The sequence below is a fragment of the Oncorhynchus mykiss genome, chromosome 25 (genome assembly GCF_057628025.1).
Source record: "Oncorhynchus mykiss isolate SJ-2025 chromosome 25, ASM5762802v1, whole genome shotgun sequence".
In the NCBI taxonomy this organism is placed as follows: domain Eukaryota; kingdom Metazoa; phylum Chordata; class Actinopteri; order Salmoniformes; family Salmonidae; genus Oncorhynchus; species Oncorhynchus mykiss.
The window spans coordinates 31024902-31041297 of NC_143046.1; the positions used below are offsets into that span (position 1 = coordinate 31024902).

The following is a 16396-nucleotide window of genomic DNA, read 5'->3' on the forward strand; positions in this document are numbered from 1 at the left end:
CTCTGGATACTAACCCAACAATACAACTATTTCCACCACTGGGCTTACTCCTATAACTACTTCAACCTTTACTGAACTACCACGAAAAATACTTTTAGACAGCTGAAGCAAGCATACTTGTTAAAAAGTATCCTTTCTTATGGACGAGGAATTTGGCAGTGCGGTCATTGAGATTTCATACTTCTTGTTGGAGACACAGGGGGATTGGCTCAAATGGTAGAGCGCTCGCTTAGCATGCGAGAGGTAGCGGGATCGATGCCCGTATCCTCCAACTATTTAGTTTGGTTCAATCAGCACACATTGTTGTTGTAGATCTGGATAACAATACAACTATTTCCACCACTGGGCTTACTCCTATCACTACTTCAACCTTTACTGAACTACCATGAAAAATACTTTTAGACAGCTGAAGCAAGCATACTTGTTAAAAAGTATCCTTTCTTATGGACGAGGGATTTGGCAGTGCGGTCATTGAGATTTCATACTTCTTGTTGGAGGCACAGGGGGATTAGCTCAAATGGTAGAGCGCTCGCTTAGCATGCGAGAGGTAGCGGGATCGATGCCTGCATCCTCCAACTATTTAGTTTGGTTCAATCAGCACACATTGTTGTTGTAGCTCTGGACTGATTTAACTAATCGAAGGATTAGTAAACAAATTGAATCAAGCGTGCTTGTCTGGCTCTAAAATGTGAATGTGTGTTGCTGGGGCAACCTGAGGACTGCAGTTGGGAAACACCAGTGGGAAATACGTAGAGTGTGGTGGCGAGTTGAAATATTGATTCAAAATAGACCAAACAGTAGACGACGCTATCGTGGCTGTTCATAATATATTAGGCTAAGTACTGTTTTATACTCTGCACTTTCAATTGTTGTGAGTTCATGACGTATTTCCCATGTAGTGTTTTAATAGGATAATTTAGGGACAGTTCAAAAATTACTGGGTGAGTGGGGGCTTGTAGCTCTCAAACTCTAGGGGTGTTTTTCCAAACATACTACCATGCTCCACACTCATGCTCCGATTGTATTCTCCACTCCGTTCTCTTGAGTACGTTTTTGTGTGGACGCGAGTGAGGAGAATGCATAAAGCAATACATTTAAGAAGCACTCGCACTCCCCCTACTGTATTACCTCACGCTTCACAGCCCCATTCACTGAACCTCCTTCCAGCCAGGACAATGGCAACAGTAGACGAATCAAGATATACACAAAGCAAACGTTTGACGTCACAATTATCAGCTAGATATGTGAATCGTAACAATTTAGCTAGCCAGATAGCTAAACAGGACAAAAATGACCTAAAACGAATAATATGTAAGATAGATGTCAATTCTTCATGGTTACATTAGCTAGCTAACAATGCTTTGTTGCTATCTGGCTAGTTAACAGTACTAGTAGCTAGCCAGTCAGCCCTATTGACTAATTATGGGCTTGCGATCTAAGGTACTTAGGCAGGTAATGTTAAACATGCCGAACAATACCAAATTACTCATGAACCATTAAGAGGGATCCCCATTTAAGTGATTTATTAAAAGGTAAAACAAAAAGAGCAGGAGTCATACATATATTTCTATCTCTATATTTATACATATTGAAAATAATTGGTATGTAGCACAGTTCTCTAGCACATACAAGTGCAAGCTAAGTATCTGAAGTGAACTGCCTCAACTCCTCTCTAACTACAGACTCCATCACTCTCCATCTTATTATTATCATCTGAAGCTTTGGAAGCCATCGGCCAAGTATGTACCAGATCACCTTGAGTTTATTTGAGTTTTTAAAGCTACTTTGAGATTCTGTGTGTAATGAAAAGTGCTATATAGAATAAATCATAATTATTATTATTTATCCTACAGGGAAGGAGGAGCCCTTGTCATAATGGCTTTGCGATATGACGGACAGCCTTCTGTTTGCTACTAAACAGGTCCTAATATCTTAGTCTGTGTGCCAGTTCATTCTCTCTTTTGACTTTGTTGTGGCAAGCAGAAACACACTGGAATTTAGGAAATCCCACCAAACCACCGAATTATTACTTCAATTAAAGGGACAAATTATGTGGTCGCTTGGGGTAATGCAAAAATCCCCTTTGGTTATCACATGTAGGCACATGTGTAGTTTATGAGACAGATCTTTGATTTAGTAGCTGTTCATTTGTTAGTAAATGTTGGGAGCTGTGACTCTTATTTATTCTACTGGAAGGCTGTCCTCTCCTCTGCTTACAGTAGAAAGGCCTTGGAGCGATCCACTGAGACGCAGTGAGCATAAGCACGACAAAAGACAGGAAAACAGTGACCATGTTTCGGGCGACTAACATGCATTTCCCCACGATCAACTGATCCTAATGTTATTTCACAGACAGCCAGCAGGGGGAACTCCAGACTCGCAGGTTTTTCTGCAATCATACACCCAAAACTCACTAACCCAACAATACAACTATTTCCACCACTGGGCTTACTGCAGTCACTACTTCCACCTTTACTGAACTACCATGAAGAATACTTTTAGACAGCTGAAGCAAGCATACTTTTTAAAAAGTATCCTTACTTATGGACGAGGGATTTGGCAGTGTGGTCATTGAGATTTCATACTTCTTGTTGGATGCACAGGGGGATTAGCTCAAATGGTAGAGGGCTCGCTTAGCATGCGAGAGGTAGCGGGATCGATGCCCGCATCCTCCAACTACTTAGTTTGGTTCAATCAGCACACATTGTTGTTGTAGCTCTGGATACTAACCCAACAATACAACTATTTCCACCACTGGGCTTACTCCTATAACTACTTCAACCTTTACTGAACTACCATGAAAAATACTTTTAGACAGCTGAAGCAAGCATACTTGTTAAAAAGTATCCTTTCTTATGGACGAGGAATTTGGCAGTGCGGTAATTGAGATTTCATACTTCTTGTTGGAGGCACTGGGGGATTGGCTCAAATGGTAGAGCACTCGCTTAGCATGCGAGAGGTAGCGGGATCGATGCCCGCATCCTCCAACTATTTAGTTTGGTTCAATCAGCACACATTGTTGTTGTAGATCTGGATAACAATACAACTATTTCCACCACTGGGCTTACTCCTATCACTACTTCAACCTTTACTGAACTACCATGAAAAATACTTTTAGACAGCTGAAGCAAGCATACTTGTTAAAAAGTATCCTTTCTTATGGACGAGGGATTTGGCAGTGCGGTCATTGAGATTTCATACTTCTTGTTGGAGGCACAGGGGGATTGGCTCAAATGGTAGAGCGCTCGCTTAGCATGCGAGAGGTAGCGGGATCGATACCCGCAACCTCCAACTATTTAGTTTGGTTCAATCAGCACACATTGTTGTTCTAGATCTGGATAACAATACAACTATTTCCACCACTGGGCTTACTGCAGTCACTACTTCCACCTTTACTGAACTACCATGAAAAATACTTTTAGACAGCTGAAGCAAGCATACTTGTTAAAAAAGTATCCTTTCTTATGGACGAGGGATTTGGCAGTGCGGTCATTGAGATTTCATACTTCTTGTTGGAGGCACAGGGGGATTAGCTCAAATGGTAGCGCGCTCGCTTAGCATGCGAGAGGTAGCGGGATCGATGCCCGCATCCTCCAACTATTTAGTTTGGTTCAATCAGCACACATTGTTGTTGTAGCTCTGGACTGATTTAACTAATCGAAGGATTAGTAAACAAATTGAATCAAGCGTGCTTGTCTGGCTCTAAAATGTGAATGTGTGTTGCTGGGGCAACCTGAGGACTGCAGTTGGGAAACACCAGTGGGAAATACGTAGAGTGTGGTGGCGAGTTGAAATATTGATTCAAAATAGACCAAACAGTAGACGACGCTATCGTGGCTGTTCATAATATATTAGGCTAAGTACTGTTTTATACTCTGCACTTTCAATTGTTGTGAGTTCATGACGTATTTCCCATGTAGTGTTTTAATAGGATAATTTAGGGACAGTTCAAAAATTACTGGGTGAGTGGGGGCTTGTAGCTCTCAAACTCTAGGGGTGTTTTTCCAAACATACTACCATGCTCCACACTCATGCTCCGATTGTATTCTCCACTCCGTTCTCTTGAGTACGTTTTTGTGTGGACGCGAGTGAGGAGAATGCATTAAGCAATACATTTAAGAAGCACTCGCACTCCCCCTACTGTATTACCTCACGCTTCACAGCCCCATTCACTGAACCTCCTTCCAGCCAGGACAATGGCAACAATAGACGAATCAAGATATACACAAAGCAAACATTTGACGTCACAATTATCAGCTAGATATGTGAATCGTAACAATTTAGCTAGCCAGATAGCTAAACAGGACAAAAATGACCTAAAACGAATAATATGTAAGATAGATGTCAATTCTTCATGGTTACATTAGCTAGCTAACAATGCTTTGTTGCTATCTGGCTAGTTAACAGTACTAGTAGCTAGCCAGTCAGCCCTATTGACTAATTATGGGCTTGCGATCTAAGGTACTTAGGCAGGTAACGTTAAACATGCCGAACAATACCAAATTACTCATGAACCATTAAGAAGGATCCCCATTTAAGTGATTTATTAAAAGGTAAAACAAAAAGAGCAGGAGTCATACATATATTTCTATCTCTATATTTATACATATTGAAAATAATTGGTATGTAGCACAGTTCTCTAGCACATACAAGTGCAAGCTAAGTATCTGAAGTGAACTGCCTCAACTCCTCTCTAACTACAGACTCCATCACTCTCCATCTTATTATTATCATCTGAAGCTTTGGAAGCCATCGGCCAAGTATGTACCAGATCACCTTGAGTTTATTTGAGTTTTTAAAGCTACTTTGAGATTCTGTGTGTAATGAAAAGTGCTATATAGAATAAATCATAATTATTATTATTTATCCTACAGGGGAGGAGGAGCCCTTGTCATAATGGCTTTGCGATATGATGGACAGCCTTCTGTTTGCTACTAAACAGGTCCTAATATCTTAGTCTGTGTGCCAGTTCATTCTCTCTTTTGACTTTGTTGTGGCAAGCAGAAACACACTGGAATTTAGGAAATCCCACCAAACCACCGAATTATTACTTCAATTAAAGGGACAAATTATGTGGTCGCTTGGGGTAATGCAAAAATCCCCTTTGGTTATCACATGTAGGCACATGTGTAGTTTATGAGACAGATCTTTGATTTAGTAGCTGTTCATTTGTTAGTAAATGTTGGGAGCTGTGACTCTTATTTATTCTACTGGAAGGCTGTCCTCTCCTCTGCTTACAGTAGAAAGGCCTTGGAGCGATCCACTGAGACGCAGTGAGCATAAGCACGACAAAAGACAGGAAAACAGTGACCATGTTTCGGGCGACTAACATGCATTTCCCCACGATCAACTGATCCTAATGTTATTCCACAGCCAGCCAGCAGGGGGAACTCCAGACTCGCAGGTTTTTCTGCTATCATACACCCAAAACTCACTAACCCAACAATACAACTATTTCCACCACTGGGCTTACTGCAGTCACTACTTCCACCTTTACTGAACTACCATGAAGAATTCTTTTAGACAGCTGAAGCAAGCATACTTTTTAAAAAGTATCCTTACTTATGGACGAGGGATTTGGCAGTGCGGTCATTGAGATTTCATACTTCTTGTTGGAGGCACAGGGGGATTGGCTCAAATGGTAGAGCGCTCGCTTAGCATGTGAGAGGTAGCGGGATCGATGCCCGCATCCTCCAACTATTTAGTTTGGTTCAATCAGCACACATTGTTGTTGTAGATCTGGATAACAATACAACTATTTCCACCACTGGGCTTACTCCTATCACTACTTCAACCTTTACTGAACTACCATGAAAAATACTTTTAGACAGCTGAAGCAAGCATACTTTTTAAAAAGTATCCTTACTTATGGACGAGGGATTTGGCAGTGCGGTCATTGAGATTTCATACTTCTTGTTGGAGGCACAGGGGGATTGGCTCAAATGGTAGAGCGCTCGCTTAGCATGTGAGAGGTAGCGGGATCGATGCCCGCATCCTCCAACTATTTAGTTTGGTTCAATCAGCACACATTGTTGTTGTAGATCTGGATAACAATACAACTATTTCCACCACTGGGCTTACTCCTATCACTACTTCAACCTTTACTGAACTACCATGAAAAATACTTTTAGACAGCTGAAGCAAGCATACTTGTTAAAAAGTATCCTTTCTTATGGACGAGGGATTTGGCAGTGCGGTCATTGAGATTTCATACTTCTTGTTGGAGGCACAGGGGGATTGGCTCAAATGGTAGAGCGCTCGCTTAGCATGCGAGAGGTAGCGGGATCGATGCCCGCATCCTCCAACTATTTAGTTTGGTTCAATCAGCAAACATTGTTGTTGTAGCTCTGGACTGATTTAACTAATCGAAGGATTAGTAAACAAATTGAATCAAGCGTGCTTGTCTGGCTCTAAAATGTGAATGTGTGTTGCTGGGGCAACCTGAGGACTGCAGTTGGGAAACACCAGTGGGAAATACGTAGAGTGTGGTGGCGAGTTGAAATATTGATTCAAAATAGACCAAACAGTAGACGACGCTATCGTGGCTGTTCATAATATATTAGGCTAAGTACTGTTTTATACTCTGCACTTTCAATTGTTGTGAGTTCATGACGTATTTCCCATGTAGTGTTTTAATAGGATAATTTAGGGACAGTTCAAAAATTACTGGGTGAGTGGGGGCTTGTAGCTCTCAAACTCTAGGGGTGTTTTTCCAAACATACTACCATGCTCCACACTCATGCTCCGATTGTATTCTCCACTCCGTTCTCTTGAGTACGTTTTTGTGTGGACGCGAGTGAGGAGAATGCATTAAGCAATACATTTAAGAAGCACTCGCACTCCCCCTACTGTATTACCTCACGCTTCACAGCCCCATTCACTGAACCTCCTTCCAGCCAGGACAATGGCAACAATAGACGAATCAAGATATACACAAAGCAAACGTTTGACGTCACAATTATCAGCTAGATATGTGAATCGTAACAATTTAGCTAGCCAGATAGCTAAACAGGACAAAAATGACCTAAAACGAATAATATGTAAGATAGATGTCAATTCTTCATGGTTACATTAGCTAGCTAACAATGCTTTGTTGCTATCTGGCTAGTTAACAGTACTAGTAGCTAGCCAGTCAGCCCTATTGACTAATTATGGGCTTGCGATCTAAGGTACTTAGGCAAGTAACGTTAAACATGCCGAACAATACCAAATTACTCATGAACCATTAAGAGGGATCCCCATTTAAGTGACTTATTAAAAGGTAAAACAAAAAGAGCAGGAGTCATACATATATTTCTATCTCTATATTTATACATATTGAAAATAATTGGTATGTAGCACAGTTCTCTAGCACATACAAGTGCAAGCTAAGTATCTGAAGTGAACTGCCTCAACTCCTCTCTAACTACAGACTCCATCACTCTCCATCTTATTATTATCATCTGAAGCTTTGGAAGCCATCGGCCAAGTATGTACCAGATCACCTTGAGTTTATTTGAGTTTTTAAAGCTACTTTGAGATTCTGTGTGTAATGAAAAGTGCTATATAGAATAAATCATAATTATTATTATTTATCCTACAGGGGAGGAGGAGCCCTTGTCATAATGGCTTTGCGATATGATGGACAGCCTTCTGTTTGCTACTAAACAGGTCCTAATATCTTAGTCTGTGTGCCAGTTCATTCTCTCTTTTGACTTTGTTGTGGCAAGCAGAAACACACTGGAATTTAGGAAATCCCACCAAACCACCGAATTATTACTTCAATTAAAGGGACAAATTATGTGGTCGCTTGGGGTAATGCAAAAATCCCCTTTGGTTATCACATGTAGGCACATGTGTAGTTTATGAGACAGATCTTTGATTTAGTAGCTGTTCATTTGTTAGTAAATGTTGGGAGCTGTGACTCTTATTTATTCTACTGGAAGGCTGTCCTCTCCTCTGCTTACAGTAGAAAGGCCTTGGAGCGATCCACTGAGACGCAGTGAGCATAAGCACGACAAAAGACAGGAAAACAGTGACCATGTTTCGGGCGACTAACATGCATTTCCCCACGATCAACTGATCCTAATGTTATTCCACAGACAGCCAGCAGGGGGAACTCCAGACTCGCAGGTTTTTCTGCTATCATACACCCAAAACTCACTAACCCAACAATACAACTATTTCCACCACTGGGCTTACTGCAGTCACTACTTCCACCTTTACTGAACTACCATGAAGAATACTTTTAGACAGTTGAAGCAAGCATACTTTAAAAAAAGTATCCTTACTTATGGACGAGGGATTTGGCAGTGTGGTCATTGAGATTTCATACTTCTTGTTGTATGCACAGGGGGATTAGCTCAAATGGTAGAGCGCTCGCTTAGCATGCGAGAGGTAGCGGGATCGATGCCCGCATCCTCCAACTACTTAGTTTGGTTCAATCAGCACACATTGTTGTTGTAGCTCTGGATACTAACCCAACAATACAACTATTTCCACCACTGGGCTTACTCCTATAACTACTTCAACCTTTACCGAACTACCATGAAAAATACTTTTAGACAGCTGAAGCAAGCATACTTGTTAAAAAGTATCCTTTCTTATGGACGAGGAATTTGGCAGTGCGGTCATTGAGATTTCATACTTCTTGTTGGAGACACAGGGGGATTGGCTCAAATGGTAGAGCGCTCGCTTAGCATGCGAGAGGTAGCGGGATCGATGCCCGCATCCTCCAACTATTTAGTTTGGTTCAATCAGCACACATTGTTGTTGTAGATCTGGATAACAATACAACTATTTCCACCACTGGGCTTACTCCTATCACTACTTCAACCTTTACTGAACTACCATGAAAAATACTTTTAGACAGCTGAAGCAAGCATACTTGTTAAAAAGTATCCTTTCTTATGGACGAGGGATTTGGCAGTGCGGTCATTGAGATTTCATACTTCTTGTTGGAGGCACAGGGGGATTGGCTCAAATGGTAGAGCGCTCGCTTAGCATGCGAGAGGTAGCGGGATCGATGCCCGCATCCTCCAACTATTTAGTTTGGTTCAATCAGCAAACATTGTTGTTGTAGCTCTGGACTGATTTAACTAATCGAAGGATTAGTAAACAAATTGAATCAAGCGTGCTTGTCTGGCTCTAAAATGTGAATGTGTGTTGCTGGGGCAACCTGAGGACTGCAGTTGGGAAACACCAGTGGGAAATACGTAGAGTGTGGTGGCGAGTTGAAATATTGATTCAAAATAGACCAAACAGTAGACGACGCTATCGTGGCTGTTCATAATATATTAGGCTAAGTACTGTTTTATACTCTGCACTTTCAATTGTTGTGAGTTCATGACGTATTTCCCATGTAGTGTTTTAATAGGATAATTTAGGGACAGTTCAAAAATTACTGGGTGAGTGGGGGCTTGTAGCTCTCAAACTCTAGGGGTGTTTTTCCAAACATACTACCATGCTCCACACTCATGCTCCGATTGTATTCTCCACTCCGTTCTCTTGAGTACGTTTTTGTGTGGACGCGAGTGAGGAGAATGCATTAAGCAATACATTTAAGAAGCACTCGCACTCCCCCTACTGTATTACCTCACGCTTCACAGCCCCATTCACTGAACCTCCTTCCAGCCAGGACAATGGCAACAATAGACGAATCAAGATATACACAAAGCAAACGTTTGACGTCACAATTATCAGCTAGATATGTGAATCGTAACAATTTAGCTAGCCAGATAGCTAAACAGGACAAAAATGACCTAAAACGAATAATATGTAAGATAGATGTCAATTCTTCATGGTTACATTAGCTAGCTAACAATGCTTTGTTGCTATCTGGCTAGTTAACAGTACTAGTAGCTAGCCAGTCAGCCCTATTGACTAATTATGGGCTTGCGATCTAAGGTACTTAGGCAAGTAACGTTAAACATGCCGAACAATACCAAATTACTCATGAACCATTAAGAGGGATCCCCATTTAAGTGACTTATTAAAAGGTAAAACAAAAAGAGCAGGAGTCATACATATATTTCTATCTCTATATTTATACATATTGAAAATAATTGGTATGTAGCACAGTTCTCTAGCACATACAAGTGCAAGCTAAGTATCTGAAGTGAACTGCCTCAACTCCTCTCTAACTACAGACTCCATCACTCTCCATCTTATTATTATCATCTGAAGCTTTGGAAGCCATCGGCCAAGTATGTACCAGATCACCTTGAGTTTATTTGAGTTTTTAAAGCTACTTTGAGATTCTGTGTGTAATGAAAAGTGCTATATAGAATAAATCATAATTATTATTATTTATCCTACAGGGGAGGAGGAGCCCTTGTCATAATGGCTTTGCGATATGATGGACAGCCTTCTGTTTGCTACTAAACAGGTCCTAATATCTTAGTCTGTGTGCCAGTTCATTCTCTCTTTTGACTTTGTTGTGGCAAGCAGAAACACACTGGAATTTAGGAAATCCCACCAAACCACCGAATTATTACTTCAATTAAAGGGACAAATTATGTGGTCGCTTGGGGTAATGCAAAAATCCCCTTTGGTTATCACATGTAGGCACATGTGTAGTTTATGAGACAGATCTTTGATTTAGTAGCTGTTCATTTGTTAGTAAATGTTGGGAGCTGTGACTCTTATTTATTCTACTGGAAGGCTGTCCTCTCCTCTGCTTACAGTAGAAAGGCCTTGGAGCGATCCACTGAGACGCAGTGAGCATAAGCACGACAAAAGACAGGAAAACAGTGACCATGTTTCGGGCGACTAACATGCATTTCCCCACGATCAACTGATCCTAATGTTATTCCACAGACAGCCAGCAGGGGGAACTCCAGACTCGCAGGTTTTTCTGCTATCATACACCCAAAACTCACTAACCCAACAATACAACTATTTCCACCACTGGGCTTACTGCAGTCACTACTTCCACCTTTACTGAACTACCATGAAGAATACTTTTAGACAGTTGAAGCAAGCATACTTTAAAAAAAGTATCCTTACTTATGGACGAGGGATTTGGCAGTGTGGTCATTGAGATTTCATACTTCTTGTTGTATGCACAGGGGGATTAGCTCAAATGGTATAGCGCTCGCTTAGCATGCGAGAGGTAGCGGGATCGATGCCCGCATCCTCCAACTACTTAGTTTGGTTCAATCAGCACACATTGTTGTTGTAGCTCTGGATACTAACCCAACAATACAACTATTTCCACCACTGGGCTTACTCCTATAACTACTTCAACCTTTACCGAACTACCATGAAAAATACTTTTAGACAGCTGAAGCAAGCATACTTGTTAAAAAGTATCCTTTCTTATGGACGAGGAATTTGGCAGTGCGGTCATTGAGATTTCATACTTCTTGTTGGAGACACCGGGGGATTGGCTCAAATGGTAGAGCGCTCGCTTAGCATGCGAGAGGTAGCGGGATCGATGCCCGCATCCTCCAACTATTTAGTTTGGTTCAATCAGCACACATTGTTGTTGTAGATCTGGATAACAATACAACTATTTCCACCACTGGGCTTACTCCTATCACTACTTCAACCTTTACTGAACTACCATGAAAAATACTTTTAGACAGCTGAAGCAAGCATACTTGTTAAAAAGTATCCTTTCTTATGGACGAGGGATTTGGCAGTGCGGTCATTGAGATTTCATACTTCTTGTTGGAGGCACAGGGGGATTGGCTCAAATGGTAGAGCGCTCGCTTAGCATGCGAGAGGTAGCGGGATCGATGCCCGCATCCTCCAACTATTTAGTTTGGTTCAATCAGCAAACATTGTTGTTGTAGCTCTGGACTGATTTAACTAATCGAAGGATTAGTAAACAAATTGAATCAAGCGTGCTTGTCTGGCTCTAAAATGTGAATGTGTGTTGCTGGGGCAACCTGAGGACTGCAGTTGGGAAACACCAGTGGGAAATACGTAGAGTGTGGTGGCGAGTTGAAATATTGATTCAAAATAGACCAAACAGTAGACGACGCTATCGTGGCTGTTCATAATATATTAGGCTAAGTACTGTTTTATACTCTGCACTTTCAATTGTTGTGAGTTCATGACGTATTTCCCATGTAGTGTTTTAATAGGATAATTTAGGGACAGTTCAAAAATTACTGGGTGAGTGGGGGCTTGTAGCTCTCAAACTCTAGGGGTGTTTTTCCAAACATACTACCATGCTCCACACTCATGCTCCGATTGTATTCTCCACTCCGTTCTCTTGAGTACGTTTTTGTGTGGACGCGAGTGAGGAGAATGCATTAAGCAATACATTTAAGAAGCACTCGCACTCCCCCTACTGTATTACCTCACGCTTCACAGCCCCATTCACTGAACCTCCTTCCAGCCAGGACAATGGCAACAATAGACGAATCAAGATATACACAAAGCAAACGTTTGACGTCACAATTATCAGCTAGATATGTGAATCGTAACAATTTAGCTAGCCAGATAGCTAAACAGGACAAAAATGACCTAAAACGAATAATATGTAAGATAGATGTCAATTCTTCATGGTTACATTAGCTAGCTAACAATGCTTTGTTGCTATCTGGCTAGTTAACAGTACTAGTAGCTAGCCAGTCAGCCCTATTGACTAATTATGGGCTTGCGATCTAAGGTACTTAGGCAGGTAACGTTAAACATGCCGAACAATACCAAATTACTCATGAACCATTAAGAGGGATCCCATTTAAGTGATTTATTAAAAGGTAAAACAAAAAGAGCAGGAGTCATACATATATTTCTATCTCTATATTTATACATATTGAAAATAAGTGGTATGTAGCACAGTTCTCTAGCACATACAAGTGCAAGCTAAGTATCTGAAGTGAACTGCCTCAACTCCTCTCTAACTACAGACTCCATCACTCTCCATCTTATTATTATCATCTGAAGCTTTGGAAGCCATCGGCCAAGTATGTACCAGATCACCTTGAGTTTATTTGAGTTTTTAAAGCTACTTTGAGATTCTGTGTGTAATGAAAAGTGCTATATAGAATAAATCATAATTATTATTATTTATCCTACAGGGGAGGAGGAGCCCTTGTCATAATGGCTTTGCGATATGATGGACAGCCTTCTGTTTGCTACTAAACAGGTCCTAATATCTTAGTCTGTGTGCCAGTTCATTCTCTCTTTTGACTTTGTTGTGGCAAGCAGAAACACACTGGAATTTAGGAAATCCCACCAAACCACCGAATTATTACTTCAATTAAAGGGACAAATTATGTGGTCGCTTGGGGTAATGCAAAAATCCCCTTTGGTTATCACATGTAGGCACATGTGTAGTTTATGAGACAGATCTTTGATTTAGTAGCTGTTCATTTGTTAGTAAATGTTGGGAGCTGTGACTCTTATTTATTCTACTGGAAGGCTGTCCTCTCCTCTGCTTACAGTAGAAAGGCCTTGGAGCGATCCACTGAGACGCAGTGAGCATAAGCACGACAAAAGACAGGAAAACAGTGACCATGTTTCGGGCGACTAACATGCATTTCCCCACGATCAACTGATCCTAATGTTATTCCACAGACAGCCAGCAGGGGGAACTCCAGACTCGCAGGTTTTTCTGCTATCATACACCCAAAACTCACTAACCCAACAATACAACTATTTCCACCACTGGGCTTACTGCAGTCACTACTTCCACCTTTACTGAACTACCATGAAGAATACTTTTAGACAGCTGAAGCAAGCATACTTTTTAAAAAGTATCCTTACTTATGGACGAGGGATTTGGCAGTGTGGTCATTGAGATTTCATACTTCTTGTTGGATGCACAGGGGGATTAGCTCAAATGGTAGAGCGCTCGCTTAGCATGCGAGAGGTAGCGGGATCGATGCCCGCATCCTCCAACTACTTAGTTTGGTTCAATCAGCACACATTGTTGTTGTAGATCTGGATACTAACCCAACAATACAACTATATCCACCACTGGGCTTACTCCTATAACTACTTCAACCTTTACTGAACTACCATGAAAAATACTTTTAGACAGCTGAAGCAAGCATACTTGTTAAAAAGTATCCTTTCTTATGGACGAGGAATTTGGCAGTGCGGTCATTGAGATTTCATACTTCTTGTTGGAGGCACAGGGGGATTGGCTCAAATGGTAGAGCGCTCGCTTAGCATGCGAGAGGTAGCGGGATCGATTCCCGCATCCTCCAACTATTTAGTTTGGTTCAATCAGCACACATTGTTGTTGTAGATCTGGATAACAATACAACTATTTCCACCACTGGGCTTACTCCTATCACTACTTCAACCTTTACTGAACTACCATGAAAAATACTTTTAGACAGCTGAAGCAAGCATACTTGTTAAAAAGTATCCTTTCTTATGGACGAGGGATTTGGCAGTGCGGTCATTGAGATTTCATACTTCTTGTTGGAGGCACAGGGGGATTGGCTCAAATGGTAGAGCGCTCGTTTAGCATGCGAGAGGTAGCGGGATCGATACCCGCATCCTCCAACTATTTAGTTTGGTTCAATCAGCACACATTGTTGTTCTAGATCTGGATAACAATACAACTATTTCCACCACTGGGCTTACTCCTATCACTACTTCAACCTTTACTGAACTACCATGAAAAATACTTTTAGACAGCTGAAGCAAGCATACTTGTTAAAAAGTATCCTTTCTTATGGACGAGGGATTTGGCAGTGCGGTCATTGAGATTTCATACTTCTTGTTGGAGGCACAGGGGGATTAGCTCAAATGGTAGAGTGCTCGCTTAGCATGCGAGAGGTAGCGGGATCGATGCCCGCATCCTCCAACTACTTAGTTTGGTTCAATCAGCACACATTGTTGTTGTAGCTCTGGACTGATTTAACTAATCGAAGGATTAGTAAACAAATTGAATCAAGCGTGCTTGTCTGGCTCTAAAATGTGAATGTGTGTTGCTGGGGCAACCTGAGGACTGCAGTTGGGAAACACCAGTGGGAAATACGTAGAGTGTGGTGGCGAGTTGAAATATTGATTCAAAATAGACCAAACAGTAGACGACGCTATCGTGGCTGTTCATAATATATTAGGCTAAGTACTGTTTTATACTCTGCACTTTCAATTGTTGTGAGTTCATGACGTATTTCCCATGTAGTGTTTTAATAGGATAATTTAGGGACAGTTCAAAAATTACTGGGTGAGTGGGGGATTGTAGCTCTCAAACTCTAGGGGTGTTTTTCCAAACATACTACCATGCTCCACACTCATGCTCCGATTGTATTCTCCACTCCGTTCTCTTGAGTACGTTTTTGTGTGGACGCGAGTGAGGAGAATGCATTAAGCAATACATTTAAGAAGCACTCGCACTCCCCCTACTGTATTACCTCACGCTTCACAGCCCCATTCACTGAACCTCCTTCCAGCCAGGACAATGGCAACAATAGACGAATCAAGATATACACAAAGCAAACGTTTGACGTCACAATTATCAGCTAGATATGTGAATCGTAACAATTTAGCTAGCCAGATAGCTAAACAGGACAAAAATGACCTAAAACGAATAATATGTAAGATAGATGTCAATTCTTCATGGTTACATTAGCTAGCTAACAATGCTTTGTTGCTATCTGGCTAGTTAACAGTACTAGTAGCTAGCCAGTCAGCCCTATTGACTAATTATGGGCTTGCGATCTAAGGTACTTAGGCAGGTAACGTTAAACATGCCGAACAATACCAAATTACTCATGAACCATTAAGAGGGATCCCCATTTAAGTGATTTATTAAAAGGTAAAACAAAAAGAGCAGGAGTCATACATATATTTCTATCTCTATATTTATACATATTGAAAATAATTGGTATGTAGCACAGTTCTCTAGCACATACAAGTGCAAGCTAAGTATCTGAAGTGAACTGCCTCAACTCCTCTCTAACTACAGACTCCATCACTCTCCATCTTATTATTATCATCTGAAGCTTTGGAAGCCATCGGCCAAGTATGTACCAGATCACCTTGAGTTTATTTGAGTTTTTAAAGCTACTTTGAGATTCTGTGTGTAATGAAAAGTGCTATATAGAATAAATCATAATTATTATTATTTATCCTACAGGGGAGGAGGAGCCCTTGTCATAATGGCTTTGCGATATGATGGACAGCCTTCTGTTTGCTACTAAACAGGTCCTAATATCTTAGTCTGTGTGCCAGTTCATTCTCTCTTTTGACTTTGTTGTGGCAAGCAGAAACACACTGGAATTTAGGAAATCCCACCAAACCACCGAATTATTACTTCAATTAAAGGGACAAATTATGTGGTCGCTTGGGGTAATGCAAAAATCCCCTTTGGTTATCACATGTAGGCACATGTGTAGTTTATGAGACAGATCTTTGATTTAGTAGCTGTTCATTTGTTAGTAAATGTTGGGAGCTGTGACTCTTATTTATTCTACTGGAAGGCTGTCCTCTCCTCTGCTTA

The 16396-nt window shown here is 41.1% G+C and overlaps 11 non-coding genes across 11 annotated transcripts; all 11 read left to right on the top strand.

The window, feature by feature from the left end:
* The first annotated feature begins 2914 nt into the window (after positions 1-2914).
* On the top strand, positions 2915-2987 carry trnaa-agc (transfer RNA alanine (anticodon AGC)). The gene has a single exon. It is a non-coding gene; the product is annotated as a tRNA-Ala (tRNA).
* Positions 2988-6231: 3244 nt separating this feature from the next.
* trnaa-agc (transfer RNA alanine (anticodon AGC)) lies at positions 6232-6304 on the top strand. Its single transcript has one exon. It is a non-coding gene; the product is annotated as a tRNA-Ala (tRNA).
* A 2027-nt stretch (positions 6305-8331) lies between these two features.
* On the top strand, positions 8332-8404 carry trnaa-agc (transfer RNA alanine (anticodon AGC)). The gene has a single exon. It is a non-coding gene; the product is annotated as a tRNA-Ala (tRNA).
* Positions 8405-8643: 239 nt separating this feature from the next.
* Positions 8644-8716, top strand: trnaa-agc (transfer RNA alanine (anticodon AGC)). Its single transcript has one exon. It is a non-coding gene; the product is annotated as a tRNA-Ala (tRNA).
* A 231-nt stretch (positions 8717-8947) lies between these two features.
* On the top strand, positions 8948-9020 carry trnaa-agc (transfer RNA alanine (anticodon AGC)). Its single transcript has one exon. It is a non-coding gene; the product is annotated as a tRNA-Ala (tRNA).
* A 2339-nt stretch (positions 9021-11359) lies between these two features.
* Positions 11360-11432, top strand: trnaa-agc (transfer RNA alanine (anticodon AGC)). The gene has a single exon. It is a non-coding gene; the product is annotated as a tRNA-Ala (tRNA).
* A 231-nt stretch (positions 11433-11663) lies between these two features.
* trnaa-agc (transfer RNA alanine (anticodon AGC)) lies at positions 11664-11736 on the top strand. Its single transcript has one exon. It is a non-coding gene; the product is annotated as a tRNA-Ala (tRNA).
* A 2026-nt stretch (positions 11737-13762) lies between these two features.
* On the top strand, positions 13763-13835 carry trnaa-agc (transfer RNA alanine (anticodon AGC)). Its single transcript has one exon. It is a non-coding gene; the product is annotated as a tRNA-Ala (tRNA).
* Positions 13836-14074: 239 nt separating this feature from the next.
* Positions 14075-14147, top strand: trnaa-agc (transfer RNA alanine (anticodon AGC)). Its single transcript has one exon. It is a non-coding gene; the product is annotated as a tRNA-Ala (tRNA).
* Positions 14148-14378: 231 nt separating this feature from the next.
* On the top strand, positions 14379-14451 carry trnaa-agc (transfer RNA alanine (anticodon AGC)). The gene has a single exon. It is a non-coding gene; the product is annotated as a tRNA-Ala (tRNA).
* Positions 14452-14682: 231 nt separating this feature from the next.
* Positions 14683-14755, top strand: trnaa-agc (transfer RNA alanine (anticodon AGC)). The gene has a single exon. It is a non-coding gene; the product is annotated as a tRNA-Ala (tRNA).
* The last annotated feature ends 1641 nt before the right edge of the window (positions 14756-16396 follow it).